This window comes from Polypterus senegalus, chromosome 14 (assembly GCF_016835505.1).
Source record: "Polypterus senegalus isolate Bchr_013 chromosome 14, ASM1683550v1, whole genome shotgun sequence".
Lineage (NCBI taxonomy): Eukaryota > Metazoa > Chordata > Cladistia > Polypteriformes > Polypteridae > Polypterus > Polypterus senegalus.
In genome coordinates this window covers 96554774-96576426 of record NC_053167.1, presented here as the reverse complement: position 1 = coordinate 96576426, position 21653 = coordinate 96554774, and the positions used below count along the sequence as shown (strand labels likewise).

The 21653-nt window shown below is 39.7% G+C and overlaps 1 protein-coding gene across 1 annotated transcript in view; it reads right to left on the bottom strand.

Annotated features, from left to right (window-relative positions):
* The window catches only part of ak5 (adenylate kinase 5), a 517659-nt gene that overhangs the window by 128483 nt on the left and 367523 nt on the right, over window positions 1-21653 (bottom strand). The gene's annotated exons all lie outside the window — the stretch shown is intronic.

The following is a 21653-nucleotide window of genomic DNA, read 5'->3' as shown; positions in this document are numbered from 1 at the left end:
GGGCAGCCAAGAAAGGAGAGGATTTTTAGTAAACCTCACATGAGGGAGCAGGAGAAAGAGCCAATGTGTTTCACAATGTATTAGACTATAGGCATCAGTGATGACGTCTGCCAAATAATCTCATTAAAAGAAAAAATCACACAAAATAAACCACATATTATCATGCAGTACAACCATTTAATGACAGTATTAAAAGATGCCTCAACATTAAATCCTTGCAGAAACAGCAATGCATATTCATACATTTCCAATTTTTGTTCAATGAGCCAAAGTGGTACATACGTCTTCAACACGACTCAAGATAACGTTAAGACATCCAAAAAAATGAACCAGGGGGTCTCTTCACAAGCACACACACTATAGGGAGTACTGTTTGCTACTATCTCAGTTCAAGCAAAAATATTTTTCAGCTTTTAATTACAGCCAAAATTTAATCGAAAGCTTTTAGCAGTATTTATAAGTGAAATAAAACAAAACGAAGATCATTTCAAATTTCAAGTTTAAGTAAGACAAAGAACAGATAATTTGCATTTTGCATTTGTGGCATGTAGAAAGTAAATGAATAATGCTTATTGGATATAAGTGCATATTTTGTTGATTTTATTTCTACAAAAACAACATAAAAGACAAGGTTTTAGCTCAAGTTCCTAATCACAAATGAAATAAAGCTTGACAAGTGTGGATTTATGCAATTTTTATACAATCAAGAACACGCTGCAGAGTCATCCAGAAACTGTGCAAACTCTCCCTTTATGCACTATGAATTGCTTTCACTTTCACTGCAACACATTAAGATACATCTCTGCTTTAGACATTTGTGCCAAGAGTATCTGTGAGCATACTGAAAACCAAAACTGGAACTGAAGAACATATTTTGAATTTGAGCTCCACAATTTCCAAGTCAAATCAGGTTTATTGCCATATGTACATAGAATAGTTACATTTGTACTTGCATGTCTCCTGGGAACATTTGACAATAAATTAATAAATAAATAAAACACTGTATGTAAAATTCTGCATGTTCCCTAAAGATGACAACTTTCATTAGTCACTACTTATGGTAGCATTAGGAACACAATAGGCAGACTCAGTCTTTTATGGCAAATTGAAAATGCTGGAATCTGAATAATGAAATACTTTATTTACTCTGCATGTACTATATACCCAAGGTTTCAGACTACAAAACATTACCATGTCTTTCTTTTTTATGAATAATTCATTGACAAAGTATAAAAGTAGCTTCAATTTGCAAAAGACAAATAAAATAAATCACAGAAAATTGAAACATGGCATTTTCTTAAACCAAAAACAATGTGGTGTATGAGAGTTGATGAAATACCACTGCTGCTTGCTTGACTAACCAGAAACAATGATTCACAGCTGTCTGGTGCCACTCACAGGGTATGCTGCACTTCACAAAGGTAGCAAACAATTGTTATGACTCACTGGCATTCAAGCAGTGTGACTCTGTTGTTTTATCAGACTACCAGGGATTCACAATATTGGCCTGCGCTGGCCTTTAAAGCCCAGAATTAAAATCCCCATCTGTGTTCTTTCCTTCAAGTTTAAGTTCAGGCACTTTATTGTCATTGTGTAACACAACGAAATAACTTTTTGTGACAGCCCCAATGTGCTTTTAAAGAAAAGTCAAATAATTCCAAATATGTCGTATACAGTGTTAAGTGATCAGGTAACCAGAGCAAATTATTATTGCTCAAAGTACAGCAGCATAAACTGTTATTGCACCTGTTAATGAATAGTACATTACATATTCGCTATTGTAATACATTAGTGTATTGCACATTACCAATATAGCTTATTGCATATGTTCAATTAAAAATTATCTCAGACAGGGGAGATTCAGAGCTAAGAAAGTTTATGGCAGATGGCAAAAGGCTATTTTTTAGTCTGTTTGTGTGTCCACAGATTGACCTAAAGTGTCTTCCTGACGAGAGGAGCTCAAACAAAGAATTTCCAGGATGAGTTTTGTCCTTGAGAATGTTTTTGGCCCTTCTCACACAGCGAGTCTTATACAAGAGTTCAAGTGATGGCAGTTCAGTCCCAGTAATGGCCTCTGCTGTTTTTACGACCCACTGCAGGGCTTCTTGAGCAGTAGGACATGCATGGAGACAAAGCACTTTTGCCAGCATGGCAAGGTGTAAGCTACTATTGTTGAGAATTTGAAGATGTGAGTAGGGCAGCCTCAAGACTAAGGGAAGTGGATGAGCGAACAAAGATGAATAAACTGTGAAGTCAATAAAGACGGCAGGCTAAAGCATTGTAGAATATCATGCCAGAAATATAGACTATGTTTAGGTAAGCCTTGGAACAGAGTGAAGTGCCATCCATGTCTGCTCCTTACTGTTATGGTTTAGCAAGAATCTTAACTGTGGCTTAAATGCATTTTCTTGTTTAAGGGTGTTTGTGTTGCTTTAAATAGCGACTTAGTGTTTTATGTTATAAATTGTGTTTTTGAAAGGTTTTAATTATATATTCTGTAAACTTGCATGTGTTTTAATACATGTATGTCTCTAACTATATATGTGTTCTGTGGGTGAAGCCCCAAGAGGCAGGGCCAACATGAGTGACTGCCCTCCGCCTCTATTGTTGTTATTGGTGTATTTTATGAATTTGTTTGTATTTTTCAAGTGAGTTTCTCTGGCGTTTTGAGGGCTAATCTGGGTTTTCTGAAGTAAAGGAATCTGATTTGGACATTTCCTGCAGAAATTGTAGGTTTATACCTTCAGTTTGTGACACCATTTTGAATGTTGACAGACAGTGCCATATCGAGATATTTGTGTCAGCCTTTGGCGAGTTAACTTCATAATATGTGCCGTTTGGCATCCATCTTTGTTTAAACAAAACACTTTACACACACCTCTCTGTGCCTTTTGATCTCAGTTTCCCAATTTTTTTTCATCCCACAGTTCTGATTTTTGTATATACTTCTAGCTTTGTAGAATATCATATTGACTTTTTACTTTCAACCCCAGTGCATACTTTTTTTGACCATCTAATATCTCCTGATCCTTCAATTAAAATTCTCTCTGCTGAAGCAGAACATACAGTATATATTCTGGCGAAGGGTTATGGTCCTTCAGAGTGTCATTAAATTTTGTGGAATTTGGGTTGATTCTTTAAGTATTGTTTGGGTTGATTTACTTTGGTTTGATAAATACTTTTTGATTATTTACTTTGCCTTATTTTTTTCCTTATGTTTATGTAATAAATGATTGAAATATAAAGGAATATTGTGTTGTTTCAGTCCTGCACAGGGCATTTTTTTAGTATTTGTTAGGTTTCTGAACTTTTAAATCCTAAGCCCCCTTTTGAGTGTGTGCATGCCAGACAGCCTACTTTTTGAGTTTGGGGCTAGGCTGCCTGGGGTGAGGCTTGCTTCTGGGCCCAGACCTAGTGGAATACTGGTCTGGCTTTTGTTAATTTTGCGGCCTACCCCGTTTTTTGCTATTTCTGTGTTGATGAATCACAATACCTATTTTGTTCCCAATTATGCTGGGATAGGCCTTGGGACTGATTGGGTTTAAAAATGGTTATATGGACTTTATCTGTGAATTAAGGGAAAGGAGAAAAATAAAAGAGCTTCTCCCCATATGTTAAAACACATGACACAATATGCTTGTCTTCTGGTATGCCAAATGTTAGCGATTGAAGGGCCCATGCTCACCTTTAGAATCTCATTCTCCAGAGGAAAGTCTGGGTTCCATTTCATAGACGCAACCTAATGTGTAAAGTGCACCATATCTAGAAATTGGCTTTCACAGGGCAAGGAGACCCCTCTATCTTCTGATGTCTCCTAGTTACTGTTCCCATAGAAACATGACTAATACGAAAAGGAAGAATAAACCTCCTGGAGGCAAGAAAAAGCTGTCATCAATTTTTTTTCTGTAGGTCATGTGAGCATGAATTGAGAGCAATTAGTCCTGAATGTAAAATTCTGACAAAACCACACCAATGTACTTACTAGAAAACCAGCAACCATGATTTCAATGGTGCAGTGAGTTGTATTTGTATTACAAAGTCACTTGTCCCAGTGCAAATATGGAAAATCTATCACTGATGCAGAATTTCAGGAAGGCTTCCCTGTGTTAGATAAAATGTTTGGTGGTTTAACAAACAAACAAACAAACAACTTCTGCAGGGATTAAAGAGATGCTATTATCTGTGAGAACTGCTGAACGGTGCATCAGTGAAATAGCAGTCAATGTCAGAGAGCACTGAAAGACAGGATTTACTGTCAGTATTGCTCTCAATGAAAGTGTAAATGTTAAAAATGTGCCACATTTGGCAGTAATTGCAAGGTTCCGTAACCATGTTTGTACATGAGAAAAGCTCTGCCATAAAATGTCTACATGGCTTTGCAAAACATTTTAAAGAGCAAGGAGTAATTATCAGTAAAATATCTGCATCCGCTACTGATGCTACTCTGGTCATGAACTGAATACAGAGTGAATTGTTCAAAGTAGTTGAGGATCTGACTACATGCCCTATTGTGAAGCTCCAATGCATCGTACTTTTGAAGAACCTATGTGCAATGGTTTCAAACTCCCAAACTTAATTATGTGATGACAACTGCAGTACAGATTGTGAATTTTCTGAATGGTCGAAGAAAGAAACTCCATATACAGAGAAATATCACTCCACTGTAGTTGTGATAGCTAAGTTATTGGAACGTGTTAGAGTGGTTTTCAAGCATTAATAATGTCTTCAGAAAGTTTTTGGTAGAAAAAGACTAGCAAAACCGTGAGCTAGATATGTGAAATGGTTTAAGAAGCTTACGTTTGTGATGGACGTGACAATGCACCCAAACAAACCTATGTAGGGTGTGGGACAGACTGCAAATGGATTCTACGAAACATGGAAAGCAACTGACACCAAACTTTCAATTTATGCACAGAAAATTGGAACGCTGATATTTTGCTACTTGAAATACCCGAAAGAGTTGTCGATGAATGTTGAATATTGTCTTTATGAGGATTTAAAAAGGAGAGTCCATGGTAAATTACTATGTCAATGTCAATTTATTTAAAGAGCACATTTAAAACATCGGCAATATTGTAGCCAAAGTGTTCTACAATAAAACATACAACACACATAAATAAAATAAATACAATAAAACACAATACAACTAGCAGTAAATTGAAACAAACAAATGACTAAGAGAAGTGGAAACTATCAGTATCACTGAAAGTCTCGGAAAGCTAGAGAATAGAAATGTGTCTTCAATCTTATTTTAGACAGTTCAAATGAAGGGGACTCCTTATTGTAATTAGGTAAAGAATTCCACAAATGAGGTGCAGCAGCAGCAAAAGCTCTGTCCCCCTCAGTTTTGCACTTTGTACAAGAGACGACATGCGACAAGTGTCTGATAGATCTAAGCTCTCTGGATGGCACACAATTCAGATAAAAAAGTGGTAGCATGCCCATGTAGTGATTTAAAAACCAGTAGCAAATATTAAAATCAGTTCTAAAACTAACTGGCAGCCAGTGTAAAGAGGCTAAAATTGAAGATACAAACTTTTTTGACCCAACCAAAAAACAAGCATCAACATTCTGAACCAACTGCAACCTGCATATCAGGGATTTACTGATAATAGAATACAGTGAGTTACATTAATCAAGCCAAGAAACTATACTATAAAAGCACGAGTAACTTTCTCAAGATCACTAGTAGGTAAAAAGAGGCTTAAACTTGGCTAAAAGACAAAGCTGGATAGAGCAGCTCTTCACCACAGAATTAATCTGTTTCTAAAAAGAGAGGTTGCTATAAAAATAACCCCAAGATTCTGAGTTTGAGGTTTGCCAAGTCCACAAATGAGCCAAGAAGTTCAAAACCAATTTGAACTTTGGCTCCAGGACCAATTGTCAGTACTTCCATTTTATTTTGATTAAGATTAAGAAAATTGTCAGCCATCAGAATCTTAGATCAACAAGACAATTGCACAGCTGATTCATTGCATTATTTTCTGCCTGCTACAATAAGAGATGCCCCTTCGGTCTCAGCTTTTAAATCCCAGCTGAAGAATCACTACTTCAGTTTAGCATATCCTGACTAGACCTCCTGTTGTGCCTGCTTATTGTAAAGTCATCCCTGATGGAGGATCACTGGAATCATGGGAAAGAGAGGTCCTTTCATTGGATTGGCTGGCCCAGCACTGTTTCAGCTATGGAATGGCCAAATGGGGGAGGCAGCCTGATGGATGAGGTCTCCAGGATCATAAACAAATCCAAATCATATTATGTGATGTCATCCATTGTTAAATTCTGCTACGTAGTTCTAAAATTTTTATTTTTATACTGTATTGAGGTTTTCTTCTATTTTGTGTATTGTATTGTATTGTATTGTATTGACTCTCTTCTTTTTGACACCCACAGCATGCCCAACCTACCTGGAAAGAGGTCTCTCTTTGAACTGCCTTTCCCAAGGTTTCTTTATTTTTTTCCCTACTGGGGTTTTTTTGGGAGTTTTTCCTTGTCTTCTTAGAGATTCAAGGCTGGGGGGCTGTCAAGAGCAGGGCCTGTTAAAGCCCATTGTGGCACTCCTTGTGTGATTTTGGGCTATACAAAAATAAATTGTATTGTATTGTATTTTAAAGTCATCCTTCACTTGCCCCTTTCAGCACTCCGTCCAGCTACAATGACGTGATGTGTGTTTTATGAATACCAAAATGAAAATCTTAGTTCTTAGATTTTCAGTGAGACATTTTCCAGTCCTTTACTATCTTGGGGCCTCATGTATAAACAGTGCGTACGCACAGAAATGTTGCGTAAGAACATTTCCACATTCAAATCGTGATGTATGAAACCTAAACTTGCCGTAAAGCCACGCACATTTCCACTGTTCCTCATAACCTGTCGTACGCAAGTTCTCTGCTCGGTTTTGCAGACTGGTGGCACCCAGCGTCAAAGCAGTGCTACTGTTCCTGTGTGGTTATCCTTTCTTTTCCTCACACGGCTTTATAAATACACTGAAATTAACCGCATATTGTTAATTGGTTTAATGCATTAGATTGTAATTAACCAGTAACAATATAATGATCCACAGAATGGTCAAACTATTCCAAATACCATAGCTGCTTTAGCGCTGTTACTCTCACTGCACCTTATTTTACTTCTTTCAGCTGCTCCCGTTAGGGGTTGCCACAGAAGATCATCTTTATCCATATTACTTGCACTGCACCACTTGGAGCAGCTGATCGGAAAGAGAATTATCGGTATACAGCATCAAACACATGCTGCCTCAGCCATGCTTCCTATTTGAACTGCTTCTCACACGGCAAATGCTTCAAACCTTTCCTGTACAGACCTCACGGTTCAGAAAGAGTTTCATCCCAAGAGCTCTAAACGCACTCAATCAAGTGCTCCTTGTAGAACTATCTGTACTTATAAGTAGAATTACCTCTCTGTAAACTTGCACTACAATTATAATATAGCACAACCTGAGCCACTTTATAAAGTGCGTATTTACATATGACGACAATATCATTTTTAAGATGAAATGCAGCAAAATATGTTTATTATATTATACAGATGAAACTTTAACTTCATTTAAATAATCTATATTGTTAAAAATTAAATGTTGTTCCTGCCTCGCACTGTATGCTTCACTGGGACTGGCGTGAAGGAGAGAATAATTAAACATGTACTACGAAGATATTTCAATGTTCCTTAAAAGTTTTGAAGAAATGGCGCTCTAAGCTTGCAGATGGCTTAGCGTCTATTACAGAGCTGATTGTGTGGTGATCGGTTACTTGGAGAAAGAAAAGGAAGGACAGGAATTGGAGTTTAGTATGTTTGAAAGAGGCAGTACTGCAGGTCCGCCAAATCCCAGGGGCTGCCACACCAATATATACTGAATATAAAACAGAAAGAGAAAATAACGACACAGCTAAAAACACAGCTGCAAATTTCGACAAAAGTTAAACTCTTGTGTCATGAGCACGAGGTGGCTATGCAGTGTCCGCAATGGATGTGGCCATCTGCCGTGCATAAGATACCATATTGACATTGGCGGCTTAGGGGCCACTGATTCTTTCTCTGCCCAGAACCGCCACAAGCCTAGAGCCACCCCTGAGTACTGCGGCAATAAATTATTTCATTGAAGGTCATGCATGTTTCCATGTTTAATATCATGCTTAAACTCCTATCATCATGAAAATGATATCACGTATACATCTCAGTATTTTAGTTATTCAGAGAGCTGTAGTATCACAAATGTAATGGATTCTGTGTCCAGTCGGAGGTAGAGAAAGCCAGTTTAAGAAGCACATAGTGATTCACACACATAGAGCACATAAAAGATCAAATACAAAACAAAGCATTTAATGTTGCTACTTTACTTACGATGTGATTTGAGAAACTAGTTAATTAAATGATTTTAAGATGAAGTTTATGATGTTCTACTTTAATGACAAAATAAACTACGTGATTAAAGTGGAAATTTCGAGATTGAAGTTGACATTTCGCACTTTTCCCCACTGTGTGCCTTTTTTTTCCCTCTGTACCCTAATAAGCTTTCATATGACACTCAGACGGTGGGCTATGACTCACCTTTTCACGGCAACTTTGATATGTGACAACTTCTTTTTTATTCCGGGCACTGTGTCACTTTGTGAACTTGAGCTTTCAAGTTTCTCTGACATGCTATGTCACTCGATCAGCTTCCTTTAGTTGTTTATACTACTGCCTAATCCAACAAATAGCACGTTTTACCTTCCCCCCACTTGGTATTCGTTGAAATTCTTCCATTTTCCCTCTTGCTTTTGTCATTATCTTTTCACAGAACGCTGAGCTTAAGGGCTATTTATATTGATTTGCATATTCAAAGAGGCGTAATTCTGGGAGGAGTTGGGGTGGGACAGCACGCTGACCGGGATTTATGTAGAAGAAGAATGTGGAAGATGGCGAACGCACTGATTCCTGCATCTGGATTTTTCTGTGCTTTGTGCTTACGTCATGTTATAGTGTAAATTCTACGCACGGCGTTATGCATGAGACCCCTAATCACCATCCCACCTTTGGCAGTCTCTCTCATAATATATTTTCAAATAATGATATGCTATAGGAAAAGTCCTGAACAATTAAGGCAAAATCAATAAAGAACATCAGTAAACATTCCTTAGGATTTTATCCACTTCAAGGTGACAGGCCACTAATAACCAGATATGGACAACTCTTAGTCCAGCTAAACTCAGGTTGCAATGGAACATTCTGGCAAACACCAGTAACATACCAGCTAACCCTCAATTCATTCAGGGTAATCAAATCTCCTTTCAGTGCCATGTAGCACTATAGAATGTCAGAGGCAGCAATTTGCTCTTGTAGCTAACTTCACATCCTTATTTTTATATTTTTACAATCTGAAATTGTGACATTTTGGCATTGTTTTCAAACATTTCAGATGAACTGATTGTATTTAGGCTCTTCAGTTTGAGACGCGTCACCTAATTAAGACGAGCAGACGAAAGTGAGGATGATACCGCATTAGCATTCTTCACAGCTGTGTCTAACAATAATATTTGCACCTGTTTGCACTCTTCAGAGGTTTGCTGTGTTTTGTGATAAGAGGGCTAAATGCAGTCTTGTGATTTCAGGTGCTTAAAAACAATTTAGTCTGAAGATGTTTTAGAAAACCAATCACCCCTTTGTGAACTTGTTGAGGGTCTTGGAATAGGAAATCAAAAAGTAAGAATAAGCGACTGCTTGATTCACATGAGCTAGTATGACTTTCCAAGATACCTTGCATGTATTTATTGTATCTGCACCACCAGGAGAAACATTTACCTTTTTCTCCCATATTTCAGACTTACTGTGAGGGATTTGAAAGTTTTATACTATTTCATCCTAACCCACTAACAGCTGTGTTTGGGGTTCTTCCAGAGGGGTTTAAAGTGGAGAAGGACAAACAAATTGTGATGGCATTCACTACACTTTTGGCACGCAGACTCATTCTGATAAACTGGAAGAACCCAAACTCTCCTCTTTTAAGTCAATGGGAAACTGATGTGTTATATTATTTGAAATTGGAAAAAATTAAATACTGTTAGAGGATCCGTACAGACTTTTTTCGAAACATGGCAGGATTTAATCAGTAATATTTTAAAATAAGCTCATAAAGCACAGAGAATTTATTAATTTAGGTATGTTTACAAGCCTTAAATTTCACGCTGTTTGCCTTGCTCTCTCTCTCAGGGGTGAGGATCGATTTGTTTTGTAAAAACTTGATTGATTTGTATGGATTGCAATAAAATTAATAATAAAAAAAAAGTTTTATGCTGCTTGGTTGTGAGTACTAATTTTGTTCTACAGAAAATCATCTTGCACCTCTCACACATCTCCAGCATTCTGCATTCAGTCACTTTGTAGAGTTGGCACCATCTCTTGTTTGTCTCTAGTGTACTCTGTTTTTTATTCTGTGTCCTCAATGACTGGGATATTTAATGATTCTGAATCAGCCCTTTGTAAAAGTGGATGTGCTTTTGAGTGGACGCCATGATGGCCTGGAGCCCTGCCAAGGACTGGTTTCTGTTTTATGCTAATTGCTACTGAAATACCTTTTGGTCACCTCGTCGAATAAGTTTTCTTACCTCAGCAGCAACAATCATGTCTCCAGTGAATCTTCTAAGATGTCAGTAAACAGATTGGAAGATCATGGGTGGTCATTAGGTTGCTTGAAAGAGGTGCGCTCCCAAGATCTCTGTAAAATTTCTTACTGTTTTGCTGTATGGTTGCGAGACATGGATGCTATCCACTGACCTGAGATAAAGACTGGACTCCTTTGGTACTGTGTCTCTTCAGAGAATCTTTGGGTACTGCTGGCTTGACTTTGTGTTGAACGAGTGGTAGCTCATGGAGTTCTGAATGAGGCACATTACCTGTATTGTGAAGGAGCGTCAGTTATGTCATCAAGGACATGTGACACAATTCCCTGAGGGTGATCCAGCTTGTAGGATCATCATTGCTGAGGACCTGGGCGGCTGTCCTTACTATCAGACAATAATCAGTTAATCTGCCTGGCTACGGCAGATAGATGGTCATTTCTGGAGGGTGGGACTGGACCATGTATCTGCCTTCTGTCTGTACATTACCACAGAGCTCTAACCTCTCTCTCTCTCTCTCTCATTTCTCCTAGGGCACGAAGCAGAAAATGGCCGACAGTGGGGTAACTCGCGTTGAAATTGTAGTTGAAGAACTCCAGACACTCGATGAACAGATTCAGAAACTCCTGTCCCGACGGAGATACCTGAGAAATCTGAAGGCCCGGCTGTTGGATAAACCGTCCTTGCCATCTGGAACCGGCGAAACATCAACCCCGTGTTGTGCCGACCTCATCCCCGTGTCTCGTAGGAGCGACGCCGCTGCTGACCTCGGTGGATTTCAGCTATGCAGGCGGGGTTCAAGGCCAGAGCACCTCCATCGGCACAGGCAGCATTTTATCTCAGAACCGGTTTGACCCTCTCCGCGTCCCCATTTCGCCTTCAGCACCTGGTGATGTATTAGTGGTAGGTGATTCTATCGTTAGAAACCTTAATGTCGCATGCCCTAATGCAAAATCGTTTGTTTCTTGTTTTCCCGGTGCTCGTGTCCGAGATGTAATGAAGCGTGCGCCAGCAGTCTACGAAACACAAGGAGAGGGCAGTTGGAGCAATCGTCTTGCATGCCGGCGTAAACGATATAAGGCACCGACAATCAGAAATCCTGAAGGCTGACTTGCAGCTTTGATTAAAGACACGAAGGAGAGGACCCCATCGGCAAAGATCTTCGTTTCGGGTCCACTACCTCTCGTCAGACGATCCAACGAGTACTACAGTCGTCTGCTAGGGTTGAACAACTGGCTACAGGGTTTCTGCAAGAAGAAGGATGTCGGTTTCATCAACAATTGGAATCTCTTTTTGGAAAGGCCGCGTCTCTTCAAGCGTGATGGCCTGCATCCGAACAGTTTCGGCGCCCGGGTCCTCTCCGAAAACATATCGAAGGTAATTCGTTTTTCTTGACTATCTATCTCTGCTCTTAACCCCTTCCGAAATAATACTGTTGTGCCAGGACATGATGAATGTTTAATAGAGTCTTCCGTTAAAGTGCACAGCATTAATACTGTAATAAGCAATCTCAATGCACGTAGAAAACCTAGGAAATACGGCATAAACTCCAATAATCTAATTAAAATCACTATTTTAGAGGAACAATGTATTAAAACTATAAAACAGATCACATATTAATCAAAAATACACACAGAGCGTGCTAATAAAAATAATTTAGTTCCTATTCCAAATATCAATAACGCACATAGTACTCATCTCTGCACCTCCGAAACATTAAATATGGCACTATTAAATGTTAGAGCTTTAACTAACAAAACGTTTTTTATCAATGATCTTATTAGTGATAAAAAATAGATCTTATTGCACTAAATGAAACATGGCTTAATTCAGATGCGCGCAGTTTTAATCGAATCTGCCTCCGGATTACAGTTTTACTCATGCAGACCGCCAGGGAAAAGGGGGCGGATTGGCTAACATTTACTCGAGCGATTAAAATGTAAAGATGTCAGTTTTGGTAAGTTCAAGTCCTTTGAGTATCTCGCCGTTGTTATTCATGGAGATTCTCAAGTTCTAGTACTATCCGTGTATAGACCTCCTAAATATAACGTCATTTTTTGAGGAATTCTCTGACTTAATGTCAATTTTAATTACTAACTATGACACACTCCTAATAGTTGGCGACTTTAATTTTCATATAGATAATCAGTGTGATCTAAAAGTAAAAGAATTTATGAACCTCCTGGATTCTTTTGATTTGAGACAACTCATAAATCAGCCTACACATAAAGCAGGTCATACATTAGACTTAGTGATTACTAAAGGACTGAAAGTTGATATAAAACAGATCATTGATATTGGTCTATCAGACCATTTTCTTCTACTTTTAATATAGAAATAATGATAAAAACACTCATGAGAAGCATATTGTTAAAAACGCTTCTTTGATTCGCAGCAGCTTTAAAACTTACAAACATTTTAAGCAATCAGTCCGTTTATAGTGCCAGCTATAATAGCGAGGATAATGTAAATAGTAAGGTGGAAAGATTTAATTCTAAAGTGAGAGCTGCTGTTGACATAGTTGCACCTGAAAAGACAGTGAAAAAATCTTCTAGCATTGTTATACCATGGAAGACCCAAAGAGTGTCTGATTTAAAGAGAACATGCCGTAGAGCTGAGCGTCAATGGAGGAAGACTAAACTTACTATCCACCATGAAATATTAAAAGTCAAAATAACAGAATACAATAACACTGTCCGTCTTGAGAGACGCTGCTATTTCTCAAGATTATAAATAACAATGCTAGTAATCCCAGAGTCTTATTTTCTACAATTGATCGCCTACTAAACCCAGGTAGCTCAAAGGAATGCCTCCTAAGTGCTTCCAGTGAAACCTGTGAGGCTGTCGCTGTATTTTCAATCAAAAAATTAATGATATTAGAAATAACATAGTATATCTCCCCAACACTAAGGATCCTCCTAAACCCCAGCATCCTGTTATAAACAAATTAAACTCTTTCACTAGGATAGATTTACCTGATTTACAAAAATAATCTCTCAATTAAAACCCTCCACCTGCGTCCTTGACCCGATACCAACAAGGTTTTTCAAAGAAGTATCAGGCGTGCTAATTGATAATGTTCTGACATAGTAAATTCGTCACTAGATACTGGGGTCTTCCCAGACTGTCTTAAGACTGCTGTAGTTAAACCCCTACTTAAGAAACATAATCTTGACCCTCGCTCTTGAAAATTTTAGACCCATCTCTAACCTGCCTTCTTAAGTAAAGTTCTAGAGAAGGCAGTCATTATGCAGTTAAATGACCACCTAAATAAACATGCTATTCTTGATAAATTTCAGTCAGGTTTTAGAACAAATCACAGCACAGAAACTGCACTCGTTAAAGTAGTAAATGACTTGCGGTAAATGCAGACAGAGGCCATTTATCTGTTCTCATCCTCTTAGATCTGAGTGCTGCATTTGACACCATTGATCACAACATTCTTAGAAATCGCCTTAGTCAATGGGTGGGCCTCTCTGGCAGTGTCTTAAATTGGTTTGAATCCTACCTGACAGGGAGAAAATTTTTGTTAGTTGTGGGAATTACAACTCAAGACACATGATATCCAATATGGTGTTCCACAAGGCTCTATCCTGGGTCCGCTGTTATTCTCAATCTACATGCTTCCGTTAGGTCAGATTATCTCAGGGCACAACGTGAGCTACCACAGCTATGCTGATGACACACAGCTGTACTTATCAATAGCACCTGATGACCCTGATTCTATTGATTCACTAACACAATGTCTGACTTGTATCTCAGAATGGATGAATAGTAATTTTCTCAAGTTAAATAAAGAGAAAACTGAAATTTTAGTGATCAGCAATAATGGATACAATGAGGCTATTAGAAATAAACTGGATACATTAGGATTAAAAGTCAAGACGGAGGTAAAAAGCTTAGGGGTGATTGTTGACTGTAATCTGAATTTTAAATCACATATTAATCAGATCATTAGGACAGCATTTTTCACTTAAGAAACATAAGTAAAGTTAGACCTCTTATATCACTGAAAGATGCTGAGAAATTAGTTCACGCGTTTGTTTTCAGTCGACTAGATTACTGTAACGCACTCCTCTCAGGACTACCCAAAAAGATATAAATCGTTTGCAACTAGTGCAGAATGCAGCTGCTAGAATCCTAACTAGGAAAAGAAAATCGAACACATTTCTCCAGTTTTGATGTCACTACACTGGTTACCTGTGTCATTCAGGATTGACTTTAAAATTCTGCTTATGGTTTATAAAGCCTTAAATAATCTCCCCATCTTATATATCGGAATGTCTGACACCTTATATTCCAAATCGTAACCTCAGATCCTCAAATGAGTGTCTCCTTAGAATTCCAAGAACAAAACTTAAAAGAAGTGGTGAGGCGGCCTTCTGCTGCTATGCACCTAAAATCTGGAATAGCCTGCCAATAGGAATTCGCCAGGCTGATACAGTAGAGCACTTTAAAACACTGCTGAAAACACATTACTTTAACATGGCCTTTCTATAACTTCATTTTAATCTTAATTTAACTTAATCCTGATACTCTGTATGTTCAATTCATCATAATAACTATTCATGGTGGCTCTAAAATCGTACTGACCCCTACTCTCATTTCTGTTTCTTTTTCCGGTTTCTTTGTGGTGGTGGCCTGCGCCACCTCCACCTACTCAAAGCTTCATGATGCACCAACAATGATGGATGGATTAAAAGGCAGAAGTCTACGTGACCATCATCATCATCAAGCCCTTCCGTGAGAACCCTAAATCCAAAGAGGACTGTTTCATTTATGTTAGGTAGAATGCCCAGAGGGGACTGGGCGGTCTCATGGTCTGGAATCCCTACAGATTTTATTTTTTTCTCCAGCCGTCTGGAGTTTTTGTTTTTCTGTCCCCTGGCCATTGAACCTTACTCTTATTCGATGTTAATTAATGTTGATTTATTTTGTTTTTATTGTGTCTTTTATTTTTCTATTCTTTATTATGTAAAGCACTTTGAGCTACTGTTTGTATGAAAATGTGCTATATAAATAAATGTTGTTATTGTTGTTGTTGCCTGGGGGGTTGCAAACCAGGATTCTGTGGTGTTTTGTCATGTGGGGGGTGCGGCAATGCGGTGTAACAGTGAATGCTCCCCAACCAGACCTAATCTGACCTAACTCACAACCCTAAATTGGATTAAGCAGGGTTGAGAATTTTAAGTTATATTACATTTAAGGTTAAGGCGGCATGGTGGTGCAGTGGTAGCGCCAGGTCCTCCCTGCATGAAGTTTGCATGTTCTCCTCGTGACTACGTGGATTTCTTCTGGGTGCTCCGGTTTCCTCCCACTGTCCAAAGACATGCAGGGTAGGTGCATTGGTGATCCTAAATTGTCCCTTGTGTGTGCTTGGTGTGTGTGTGTGTGTGTGTGCTGCAGTGGGTTGGCGCCCTGCCTGGGATTTCTTTCTGCCTTGCGCCCTGTGCTGGCTGGGATTGGCTCCAACAGACCCCCCGTGACCCTGTGTTAGGATATAGCGGGTTGAATAATGACTGACTGACTGACATTTAAGGTTAAGGTACTACCAGAAGTGCTAGATAACTTACTGTAGGTCAAAGCCTGAGTCGCTTTCAAATAACAGGGACCCTGTTCAGGTAGATCATTGACAAAAAGCATCGGTTGTAGTAGAATTATCCAGACTTTTAACAGAAATAACAGCTAGAGGCAAAAGTATATTTCATTAGTAGAATTGTCTTGATATGACCAAGTATGGGTGAGGATGGTTCCTGTCTTGCCTCATCAAAAAAAGACAGGACTCGTTTATATAATTACCTAGGGTAATATACTTGTGTCTGTCATTCATATTGGGTTCAAACCACAGGAGTGCAATACCTGAGGACACAGAAATACTTCTCATAGAATGGACAGCATCAAATGATGCACTTATATTCTGTAGCAATAAGAAACTCAATAAAAATAGAATCTACAGTAGGTCTGTTCTAGCTAAGCCTGTTTTGAATAGTTTAGAAAGGTGATTTGAGGGAAATAATCTTGAACTGGCCTGAATTCATTTCCATATATTCTTATAAAACACTCTTATCTGAGTGTAAGCAGTCTTTATACATATAAGCAGACACATGTTGGTCATGTTTTAGTTGACATGCTGATTGATACATTTTGTTTAGACCCTAACAGGTGCATTCTGGACTTTATAACTACTGGAACACCAAGGCTCTGTGTTAATGGCTGTTTCTCGAATAGTCTTAATTTATCAATAGGATCATGTCAAGGCTGCTGTATGTCACCTCTTTTGTTGATCTTATTCCCAAATGATTGCAGGAGTTCACATAAGGACAGACATACCTTGAAATGTGCAGATGCACTGCAGAACTTTTTCTATGCACTAAAGAGCTTTTTTGATTTTCCTCAGTTTATATGGTCACTTCTCAGGATTAGAAATGAATGCAGCCCTGTGGTGACAATAATTGCATCACTTAAAAACACAGGTGTGTTTCCCTGTGTACAGAGAGCTAAAACTATATGTATGCCCTATAGTCCATTAGTAGTTTGACACATTATGTCTTTTTTTCCCATAAAGGCTACTTGCTTATGAGCCCATTTAGGCTTCCAAGAGTCATTTTCTTGGAACTCTGTGCTGAATTGCTCCTGGCATTAGAAGGACAGACTCATTGAAACTAGGCTATACTTGTTCATATTCTCTTGTACACTGAGATCCTCAAATGCAAATGGGAATGGTCTGGGTGCATCAGGAGGAAGGCTGCAATACCAGCCAACAAAGGTCTGCAGCATTGTGACTTCATGTGTTAGGCTGCATAATGTGGCACAGCATAAGGATCTTCCACCCCATGACCTTGTTCACATGGCCCCTTTCCCTAGTTCCTACCCACCCACTGACAACTGTGTATATTACACTAGTATGGTTATTTGACTCTAAAGCATACACCGAGTGTTTACCTGATTCTTCTGGAGCTCTTTCATCTGCCACATCTGTATGCTCTGGCATAATGCCATTACAGATGCCATTTGCAGATCTAAATCTGAGAGTATTGATGTGCCTTTTTCTTCTCCTATTGCACTCACACTCAGCCAGTGACCAGCGATCTGCTTCTTCCACTCTACTTGAAGTCATTTCTTCTTTTTATTGCTATTGTTTTATATACACTCACCTAAAGGATTATTAGGAACACCATACTAATACGGTGTTTGACCCCCTTTCGCCTTCAGAACTGCCTTAATTCTACGTGGCATTGATTCAACAAGGTGCTGAAAGCATTCTTTAGAAATGTTGGCCCATATTGATAGGATAGCATCTTGCAGTTGATGGAGATTTGTGGGATGCACATCCAGGGCACGAAGCTCCCGTTCCACCACATCCCAAAGATGCTCTATTGGGTTGAGATCTGGTGACTGTGGGGGCCATTTTAGTACAGTGAACTCATTGTCATGTTCAAGAAACCAATTTGAAATGATTCGAGCTTTGTGACATGGTGCATTATCCTGCTGGAAATAGCCATCAGAGGACGGGTACATGGTGGTCATGAAGGGATGGACATGGTCAGAAACAATGCTCAGGTAGCCCGTGGCATTTAAACGATGCCCAATTGGCACTAAGGGGCCTAAAGTGTGCCAAGAAAACATCCCCCACATCATTACACTACCACCACCAGCCTGCACAGTGGTAACAAGGCACGATGGATCCATGTTCTCATTCTGTTTACGCCAAATTCTGACTCTACCATTTGAATGTCTCAACAGAAATCGAGACTCATCAGACCAGGCAACATTTTTCCAGTCTTCAACTGTCCAATTTTGGTGAGCTCATGGAAATTGTAGCCTCTTTTTCCTATTTGTAGTGGAGATGAGTGGTACCTGGTGGGGTCTTCTGCTGTTGTAGCCCATCCGCCTCAAGGTTGTGCGTGTTGTGGCTTCACAAATGCTTTGCTGCATACCTCGGTTGTAACGAGTGGTTATTTCAGTCAAAGTTGCTCTTCTATCAGCTTGAATCAGTCGGCCCATTCTCCTCTGACCTCTATCATCAACAAGGCATTTTCGCCCACAGGACTGCCGCATACTGGATGTTTTTCCCTTTTCACACCATTCTTTGTAAACCCTAGAAATTGTTGTGCGTGAAAATCCCAGTAGCTGAGCAGATTGTGAAATACTCAGACAGGCTGGTACCGTCTGGCACCAACAACAATGCCATGCTCAAAATTGCTTAGATCACCTTTCTTTCCCATTCTGACATTCAGTTTGGTGTTCAGGAGATTGTCTTGACCAGGACCACACTCCTAAATGCATTGAAGCAACTGCCATGTGATTGGTTGATTAGATAATTGCATTAATGAGAAATTGAACAGGTGTTCCTAATAATCCTTTAGGTGAGTGTATATATGCTTCCTGCCAAGAGATTTTGACAAGTCCCGCCATCCTCTCAAACATTTACAACCATGCCCACAGTCCAATCACTTCTCATTCGTGTGAATGCTATTGTCAGACACAGTTCTTGTGCTCTCAGCTCCAAGCGGGGTTGGAAATAAAAGACAAATAGAAGAAGACAAAGTAGAACATGCAGAGCAGGTTAGAGATTATAAAAGTAATAAAATTCGAAAGTCTCAAAAAACTGGCAGTAGAGATCACATTAGCACTAACAAACAGATATTATTACATGGTGAAATAACAGAACAGTGATCAGAGATCGAATATATGGACATAGGTGATATGACAGAAGTACTGTATGTAGATATTGTTTGGCTTTAAACTTTAAGTCAGAGACTTGTAGATTGTCTAATTCGTGTTGCCATCAGGGAAAAGTAGTGTTTCTTCCCAATGAAGAGGCCTATCCGCGAGAATTAAAAGATTTGTTTTTTGGTGAAAGTGAAATCCACATACACTAGCGGCAGAGACGCTTTTTAATTTCAGATATGGTGTAGGTGGTAGGGCTCTCCACAATCACAGTAACATGATGGCATTCAACATATTTCTGCTTGTCTGTGACTCCAGTGCTGAGGCTTTTTGAGTGCTTTTACTTCAGAGACGAAAACTTTTATCTCTCACTCATCAAAGTTTTTGCCTTTTGCCATTGTCTCACCTTACAGGATGATTTGGGACTTGTCCTACCTATCTGGAAAGGGAAGGGTGATTACCTGGACTGCAGCAACTACAGGGGGATAACGCTGCTGTCACTGCTCGGTAAGGTCCTTGCTAGGGTCATCCTTGTTCACCTACCAGCGACCGGAGCAGTCTGGTTTTACGCCTAAGAAGTCTACCATTGAGGGTTCTCCTCAAGCTCAAATCCAAATATCGGCAGAGTTTCTATGCAGCCTTTGTCGATTTTTGTGAAGCATTTCGACTCATTTGATCAAGCTGTCATGTGAGACATCCTCAGACTTTGCACGATCCCCTCAGAGTTGCTGGTTATCACTGCTGGCCTGTACACTGATATTGCGGTGCTGTGCAGAGTCGGGCAGAACTCTTGCTTTCCTATTCTGGGGTTCAATGGGTTTGTTCATGCTCTGCTCTGTTCAATGCTTGCATGGACTGCGTGTTGGGCAGTGTCGTGAGGTCCAGCAGCTGTGGGGCATCTGTTGGTGAACAAAGATTCACTAATCTTGATTTTGCTGACGATGCTATGAACTTCATGGAGTCAATAAAGACTCTGATCAAGGCTCTCGACAAACTGAGCGAGGAGCATGAATGTCTGGGCTTGTGAGTGTCCTGGACAAAAAAAACAGATCCAGGCCTTTAATGACCTCCTGGGGACAGCCATCAGTGTGTCTGTCTACTTATTAGGCTGTGCCTTGCTTGTACATGCCCTCCCTGCAGAGATCAGCTAGCCCGGGGATAAACATTTAGCAATATAATCTCGTTAATCGGGGTCATAAAATAACATTACAGTGGAAATCTACTTGGGAGATCTGGAACAGAATCCATGTGAACCCCACCGAATTTGTGTCCCTGCCTCTGAGTCCCATTTTCGCATTGCAGAACTAACTCTGGCAAAACCTGGTGCACAGCGGCAGGCTCTGCGAGGTGACAATGGGATATGTGGAGGAATACGGAGGTGGGGGCAGTGTGCTCTAGTTAATCCTCTGGCCTGTGCACATGTGGGACTAGCGATCATAAACAGGTATAAGGTTACGTCTTTATTGGATTGCAGCAGTAACATTTCAATTGTTGCTCGCCACTTAGTGTTGCCACAACAATGGCTGAAAGTAAAGATCAGTCTAACCTGTATCCACGGGGATGTCCGTTATCATGAAACTGCCACCTGTTATATCTGCCACAAAGGTCTAGTCATGGATGCAGAAACAATGTCCTCAGCTACCTCCACAACTTTACAAACCAGAGGAGAGATGGAGTTCGGTACTAACAATGACGTGATACAGTGGCCTGAAACATCATCATCAGGCTAGTCTCACACAGATGAAACCACTTTGAGGTTGAATCCAATCCTCTCACCCGCCTGCAGTTTCAATTTAGGCAGACCCTGACTTCATTTAAAAGGAGCAATGAAATCCACAAATTTGCAAAAATACAGTGGTTCTGATAGACAGCCAATGCACACTACATCCCATGCCACATGGACCCCACATTGTATTAAATAACAACCTTTTGCATCAGGTGGTAGAACACAAGGGGGAGGTGAGGTCACTGTTGTTAGTACCACAGACTTACTGGTGTCAAGTCTGTGAACTAGTTCATACTCACCTCCTGGGAGCCCATCTGGGCCCTGAGAAAACATTAGAAAGGATTAAGCTCCAATTTTTTTGGCCTGGGATTAATGAGGAGGTCCACCACTTTTAATAATAATAATAATAATACATTTTATTTATATAGCGCTTTTCCCATGCATGTCTTGTCCGGAATGTCAATTACGGCAGATTCATAGGAGGGATTGTGTTCCTCTGGTTCCTTTTCCCTTAATTGACATCCCATTTGAGAGAATTGGAATTGACCTGGTGGGACCCCTAGAGCCTTCGGCCAGGGGACATAAATATATAATGGTCCTGGTAGATTATGCTACTCGATATACTGAAGCTGTTCCCTTCC